This window comes from Nannospalax galili, unplaced genomic scaffold (assembly GCF_000622305.1).
Source record: "Nannospalax galili isolate Female #2095 unplaced genomic scaffold, S.galili_v1.0 scaffold1109, whole genome shotgun sequence".
NCBI classification, from domain to species: Eukaryota; Metazoa; Chordata; class Mammalia; order Rodentia; family Spalacidae; genus Nannospalax; species Nannospalax galili.
This window is the reverse complement of record NW_008359787.1, coordinates 53,203-59,166: the sequence shown is the minus strand read 5'-3', so window position 1 is coordinate 59,166 and position 5,964 is coordinate 53,203. Positions and strand designations below refer to the sequence as shown.

Below are 5,964 nucleotides of genomic sequence, written 5' to 3'. Positions count from 1 at the left end.
CTCAGTTTTCCTTTATATGTGAGTTGTTGTTTTTCTTTTGCAGCTTTCAGTATTCTCTTTGTTCTGTACATTTAGTGTTTTCACTCTGATATGCTGTGGGGAGTTTCTTTTCTGGTCCTCTCTATTTGGTGTTCTATGTGCTTCTTGTATTTGTATAGGGATGGCTTTCCTTAATTTTGGGAGGCTTTTTCTTACAATCCTGTTTAAGATCTGGTCAATACTGTTAACCTGAAATTCTTCTCCTTCCTCTATGCCTATGATACATAGATTTGGTGTATCCAAATGTGTCCCACATTTCCTGCATATTTCATTTATGTGTTTTTCTAAATTTTTCATAATCTTTGCTTGAGCAGTACAATTCTTCCTTATCCTCCAGTGTTGATACTCTGTTTTCTATTTCATTCATTCTAGCAATGAGGCTTTCTCCTGTTGTTTCAAGTTGGCTTATTGAGTTTTTCACTTTGTTCTTCATTTCTGCCTGAGTTTTCTTCAATATGTTTCTATTTTGTGAATTCAATCAGAAGTTTATCCCTATCTTCTTTTAGTTCTTTGATTTGTTTGTGTGTCCTTTAAATTTTTTGAAGTCCTTGATCATGTTTATGATCTTTTAAATTCTGTGTTCTGGGTTATTTCTAGGGGGTCTCCTTGTAGAACTTTTCTAGAGGATTGGTGGAGTTTCGTGGGGATATAGTGTTTTGGCTTTCTATTTTATTCTTTTGTTATTCTGGCATGTGGATTTCTTTTGTTTGTGATTCTGGTATGAAACTCAAGACTTTGTTTGTTGAGTTGAAGTTTACTTCTGTCTGTATTATTGGTGTGCCTTGCTTGTTTTCTTATTGGGCATGTAGAGCTGGTTGGTCTAGGTTTCAGGTTGTCTCAGATTTTATTTTGGAGGGAACTGATGGCTTCAGATCAATTACTCACAAGCTCCCACAGAGGCCCAAGTCAGGCTCCAGTCAGGTACACTCAGGTTTCTTTCTAACATTTGGATCTCTACTATTGGGTACTCAGAGCAGAATCTAGGAAGTTCGCTAAGGGGAGGCCTGATTTTGGCACACTCGGATGATCTGCCTATTTCTCAGCCCCTATACCAGACAGAGGCCATATCAGGCACTCTGGGGCTGTGAGTTCTCAACCCCTACACTAGGTGGAGGCCAGATCAGGCACCCCACTGAAGGACAGAGAGGTCCAAGCCTGGGGCCATGGGAGGGGCCTCTCATAATCTCAGTTAGGGGGTTGGGTATGGCTCAGTTTGGGGAAGCTCTGGGGAAGCTCATCGCCATGTGCAGGCTGGATCCAAGTGCTCTTAGGGGATCTGCTGAGGTTTCAGCACCTATACCCAGGGGAGGCCAGATCAGGCACTCTGGAGCAGTCTACTGAGTTCTCAGCCCCTATACCAGGAGGAGGCCAGATCAGGCACTCTCAGGTCATCTGCTCCCATGTCTGGCTTTTTACATGGGTTCTGGGATGTGAACTAATGTCCTCAAGCTTGTGCAACAAGCACTCTTTCCTACTGAGCTTATTTCCCAGCTCTATGCTGTACCTCTTATACAACCTGAACCTCAGGTTAACAAACTACTTGTTAAGAGAAAGGTTCTTTTTTTTTTGTTGTTTGTTTGTTTTGAGACAGGGTTTCCTTGTGGCCCCAGCTGTCCTGGAAGTCACTATGTAGACCAGGCTGGCCTTGAACTCACAGAGATCCGTCTGCCTCTGCCTCCCAAGTGCTGGGATTAAAGGTGTGCACCACCACACCCAGTGAGAAAGGTTCTTTTGATAGAAAGCATCTATCAAACACTTTTATTTTAATATTATTAAACTAATTCTTTTATTATTACAATTTTAAAATATTATTATTTTACATGTATGAGTATATTGCCTGCACATGTGTAAGTATACCCATATTGTGCAGCGCCTGTGGAGGTCAGAAGAGGGTATTGAATCCCCTGGAACTGGAGTTATGGACAGCTGTTAGCTGTTATATGGGTGCTAGGACTCAAACATAGGTCCTTGGGAGAACAGTCAGTGCTCTTAACTGCTAAGCCATCACTCCAGCCCCACAAACATTTTAAAATGATAATTAAAATACAGTTGACCCTCAATATCTGCTGGGGATTGGTTCCTGAACCACCTATGGACCCTAAATCTGAGGATGTTCAAGCACTTTGTATAAAACATCACAATAACCAGTACACATACAGGGCATGTCACCTCTAGATAACTCTTAGTACCAAATATAATGTAAATGCTATGTAGCTAGCTGTTATACTTCATGGTTCAGGAAATGACAAGAAGTCCATGCTTGTACTGGATAGCTTCAGTGGTCAACTTGACACATCTGGGAAGAGGGAACCTTAACTGGGGAATTTACTCCTTCACATTGACCTGTGGGCATGTCTGTGAGGCATTTTCTTCACTGTTGATGTAGGAGGGCCCAGCCTGCTGTGGGCAGTGCCACCCCTGGGCAGGTGGTCCTGGGTTGTATTAGAAAGCAGGCTGAAGCCAGGTGTGGTAGCACATGCCTTTAATCCCAGCACTTGGAGGCAGAGACAGGCAGGTCTCTGAATTCAAAGCCAGCCTGGTCTACATAGTGAGTTACAGGACAGCTGGGGCTACAGGGAGACCCTGTCTCAAAAAAACCAAAAAATAAAAATAAAAGAAAGAATGCAGGCTGTGCACAAGCCAGTAAGCTGGGTTCCTTCATGGTCTGTGCTTCTGAGTTCTTGATCAGAGTGTTTTATCACAGCAACAGAAAACTAACCAAGACAGGTGTAGCTAATTTTTTCCCCTGAATACTTTTGATCTCAGGTGGGATGAATCAGTACAGGGGAAAGAAAGTATAGTTTAGATAGAGGTATAGATGAAATATTGTCCCGAGTGTTTATAATCATGGAAGCTGGATGATGGACACTGGAGATTCAGTACACAGTGGGTTTTTCTAGACCTCTCTGCATGTTGGAAATTTTGCATAACAGAAAAACACATAAATAAAACCAGAAGCATCCAAAGGTACCTCTCTACCACCCCCTTTCTCTCTCTTTGCTTAGGGCCTAATGTTGCAACAACGGGAGGTCAGTGCACAGGAGAAAAGCCACTTCACACTAGTCCCTGCCTACATATTTCTGTGTGGGCATGCATTCTGATAGGTGCACATGGAGGCCAGAGGTCAACCTTGGATGTTGTTCCCCAGGAACCATGAATCCTGATCTCTGTTATGTTTTTTTTGGTTTTTTGGGTTGTTTTTTTTTTTTTTTTGGTCTTTTTGAGACAGGATCACCCTGTAGCCCCAGTTGTCCTGGAACTCACTATGTAGACCAGGCTGGCCTTGAACTCACGGAAATCCACCTGCCTCTGCCTCCCAAGTGCTGGGATTAAAGGCATGTACCACCAGGCCCAGCTCTGTTTGGTTTTTTTTGTTTGTTTATTTATTTATTTATTTATTTTGAGATAAGGTTTCCCTGTAGTCCCAGCTGGTCTAGATCAGGCTGGCCTGGATCTCATAGAGATCTGCCTACCTCTGCCTCCAGGCTGCTGGGATTAAAGTCATATACCATCACACCCAGCCAATCTTGGTTTTCTGAGACAGGGTCTCTCACTGACCTGGAGCTCACCAAGTAGGCTACTCTGACTGGTCAGTGAGCCCCTTGGATCTGCCTGTCTCTGCCTCTCCAGTGCTGAGATTTTAAGTGTGTTACAATGCCCAGCTTTTGTACATGGGTTCTGGGGATCAAATTCAGCTCCTTATGTTTGTAAGGCAAGCATTTCTTCAACTGAGCCACCTCCCCAGCACCCCCCTACTTGTTTACTAAAGGCACAAAACATGGTTTTCAGGATACTGCATGACTGCACTGACTCACTGACATCTCCATTTCAATATCCCTTCCTTAACCTTCTTTGAGTAGTTGATCAAATGTGATACTTCCTGACTCCCCAGACCAGCCCGTCACTCTTCATTCTCTTCTGTTGTATTCCTCATCACTGTTTAACTTCACACTTGTTTACTGGCTTTCCCAGAACCAGAATGCAAGCTCCTTGAAGGTAACAAGTAGATATTCTGTAAGCTTGCATATGCAGCATGGCTGTACTTCATAGCAAGGTGCACTCATTTACTCCTATAGCACTTGGAACACAAAGCTGTCTGTCTCTACCTCCAGCCCTCCATTTTGATACTAACTTCACTCCATAAAGACAGGGGTCTTCATAGTGTCTTCCATAAGACCTCATCATACTGACTCCATGTCCACTGTTTTTAAATCTTTTTATATTTAATTAATTAATTTATTTATTATTTATTTTTGGTCTTTTACAGACACGGTCTCCCTGTAGCCACAGGTGACCTGGATTCACTATGGAGACCAGGCTGGCCTAGAACTCAGAGATCCACCTGCCTCTGCCTCCCAAGTACTGGGACTAAAGGCTCTATATATATTTTTTTAATTTTATGCATGTACTACCTGCATGTAGGTAAGTGCACCCGTGTTGTGCAATGCCCATGGAGGTCAGAAGAGACTGTCGGATCCCCTGGGACTGGAGTTACAGACAGTTGTTAGCTGCCATGTGGGTGCTGGGATTCAAACCTGGGTCTTCTGCAAGAACAACCAGTGTTCGTAACCGCTGAGCCATCTCTCCAACCTTATTTTATTATTTTTATTTTATGTGTATGAGTGTACTGCCTACATGTACGTAAGTGTATCTGTGTCGTGCAATACCCACAGAAGTCAGAAGAGGGTGACAGGTCCAATGAACAGTTGTGAGCTTCTATGTGGGTGCTGGGAACCAAAGCCAAGTCCTCTGTAAGAGCGGCCAGTGCTCTTAACCACTGAGCCATCTCTCCAGTCCATTAAATCTTTTCTGAATAATTGAACCATTAAAACTGTCTAATTTCATCAATTAATAGCCATGACAGAGGCTGGAGATATAGCTAGGCAAATGTTAGAGCATTTGCCTAGCATGTATGAAGATCTAGTTCACTCCCCAATACCAGAGAAAAAAGAAAACTACATGGTACAACTCAATTTTATACAAGCAGTTCCACATTCCCTCAAATTGGGTTCCTTATAGTTACTTTTCATAAAATAGTTCTTTAGAAAGTTTTATGCCAGGTGTGGTGGTGCACGCTTTTAGTCCTAGCCCTCAGGAGGTAGAGACGGGATCTCTGTGAGATCAAGGTCAGCCTGGTCTACATAGTGAGTTCCACTCCAGGTGGGGCTACAGGGAGACAGATGTCTCAAAAAGACTAGAAAAAAAAATTTTCTGGCTGGGCATGGTGGCATAGGCCTTTAATCTCAGCACTTGGGAGGCTGAGGCAGGCAGAATAGATCTCTGTGAGCTAGAGGCCAGCCTGGTCTACACAGTAAGTTCCAGGCCAGCAGGAGTTAGAGTGATACCCTAGTTCAAAAAAAAGGTTATCTGCTGAAATAATTTTGAGAAATAACTGTTTTGCCACGAAGATGATATGGTGTTAATAAACTGAAGTCCTATTAGAAGTTCTAAAATATGTATGCCTATAATCCCAGCACCTGGGAGGCAGAGGCAGAGAGATCAGAGTTCAAGGTCAGTGCAAGCTATATGAGTCCCTGCCTCAAAAAAGTAAAACACGCGCAAATTCTAAACTAAGTTCAGTTTGTTGTTTAAGACAAGGTCTTACTATGTAACTTCTGGAATTCATGATCCTTTTGCCTCAGCTTCTAAAGTGCAGGCTTAATAACCAGAATTTTCCAACTTAATCATTTGATCTTTTGTGCTACAATGACAAATATTACCATGTAACAAGACAATTTTTATGAAATATACTTTTAGAAATACATTTTTAAAATACAATAAAATATATTAGCATACAATTATTTGCTTGGTAAGGTATTTTGCTTTACCAAAGATAGGCAGAGAGTATTAAAATATGCTCTTAGGTGGGCCTGGTGGCACATGCCTTTAATCCCAGCACTCTGGAGGCAGAGGCAGGCTCTGTGA

At 42.6% G+C, this 5,964-nt stretch overlaps 1 protein-coding gene across 2 annotated transcripts in view; it reads right to left on the bottom strand.

Annotated features, from left to right (window-relative positions):
- Mfsd8 (major facilitator superfamily domain containing 8) overlaps window positions 1-5,964 on the bottom strand; it is a 55,795-nt gene that overhangs the window by 15,564 nt on the left and 34,267 nt on the right. The gene's annotated exons all lie outside the window — the stretch shown is intronic.